Source organism: Octopus bimaculoides, chromosome 11 (genome assembly GCF_001194135.2).
Source record: "Octopus bimaculoides isolate UCB-OBI-ISO-001 chromosome 11, ASM119413v2, whole genome shotgun sequence".
Lineage (NCBI taxonomy): Eukaryota > Metazoa > Mollusca > Cephalopoda > Octopoda > Octopodidae > Octopus > Octopus bimaculoides.
Window position 1 is genome coordinate 55,174,923 of NC_068991.1, and position 1,677 is coordinate 55,176,599.

Genomic DNA, 1,677 nt, shown 5'->3' on the forward strand with positions numbered 1-1,677 from the left:
TATTATAATAATAATAATAATAATAATAATAATAATAATAATAATAATAATAATAATAATAATAATAATAATAATAATAATAATAATAATAATAATAAATAGTAATAATAATAATAGTAATAATAAAATAACTAAAAAATTCCATCCAGGCATTCGATAGATGTTCTTTTTTGGGTGTGCACTTAAAATCATTGTTGAAAAGTTCTGAAATTGCGATACATAAAATGTTTTCATTTGGTTTATAAAGGGGTGCATTTAAGAGTAAAAACTGAAAAAATATATAAATAGATATATATAGTTTGTATACTGTCGAAGGTTTCTTGAAAGGCGAGATGTCGGTTTAAGCAAAAAATCAAATTCAAATGTGAAATCAATGTTAACCGCACAGTATTTTCCCGTTAGGCATTCTATATTTCGAGGCGTGTCTGCAAGAATTCAAAAGTTCTAACCTTTGGTTCAGGGCGTATTTATCCTGGAAAAGGATGAAAAATTTCTCAGTTAGGCCCAAATTGCACCTCACTGGGCCTCTGTTTATATGGTGCTGCTCTTTCTAAGATTGTCCAGTAGATTTTGAAAGGGCGGGCGTCTCTTTCTTTCGACTGCCAGACGCTCGGCGAGATTCGTTGTTGTCCTATTTCTTTTCAGAGTATCGAAATGAATTTCGATGTGAATATAGCCTGGTCTTGAAGGAATTTCCGGTGGTTCCTATTTATGTCTTATATATTTGTGAGCCATCTATTTGCACCTTGGGTCTATATACTATTCCTTTCTCCAGATAATTTCCTCCCAACGGACAGCAACTTTGGTCATTACAATTACAATTCTTCTCATGATTATTTCCGGCACTGTGGTTATTCCTAATAGTTTTCTTGTTCTGCTGGTTTATTAAAGAGGCGACGTTTTTGCAACAAGAATAGCTAACCTTCATTGTTCTCCTGTTAAAAATCCTATGGTACTTGTGGTTTGCTTGAAAGCGCTTAGAAACTAGTTTCAAGAATTCTCTACCTATATTAGTTTTTACGGCGATGTTAAATGTCGGATTAAACCTCAAGATGTTCTTAGTTCTAGTCGTATGCGCTCTATTATTGTTAGTTATGCTTTGGCTATACTAGATCTTCTCCGAGAATCCACTGTTTCTTAATGCATCATTATATAATACGGCGCGGCATTTTGAAACGCTTTCTCGCCTGACGATATTGATGATATGCGTCTTCCTGTATTACTATATTCTTAAGGATTACGGGTAGATGATTAGACTTTTTGTTGATGTAATATAGCTTTTCATTAGACATACGGTAGGGTTTAAATTATTTAATTGTAAATTGTGAATATGCAGAATACATACATACAGATGCACACACATACATACATATATACATATGCATACACACACACATATATATATATATACATACATACATGCATACATACATGCATACATACATACATACATACATGCATGCATGCATGCATAGACACACACACATGCGCACAAACAAACAAAAAGGAACGCAGTGTAAATAACGGACAGAGTCAAGACTATTGAAAAGATTGCAAGACGCAACGAAAATTTTAGGAAAATAAAAATAATAAGTGGAAATCTTACCGGTGAGCGTGTTAAATTCTAAGGCACAAAAAGAAAATGACTCTCTACAACAGTATGTGTATATATATATA

At 32.6% G+C, this 1,677-nt stretch overlaps 1 protein-coding gene across 1 annotated transcript in view; it reads right to left on the minus strand.

The window, feature by feature from the left end:
* LOC106868672 (uncharacterized) overlaps window positions 1–1,677 on the minus strand; it is a 28,473-nt gene that overhangs the window by 24,628 nt on the left and 2,168 nt on the right. The gene's annotated exons all lie outside the window — the stretch shown is intronic.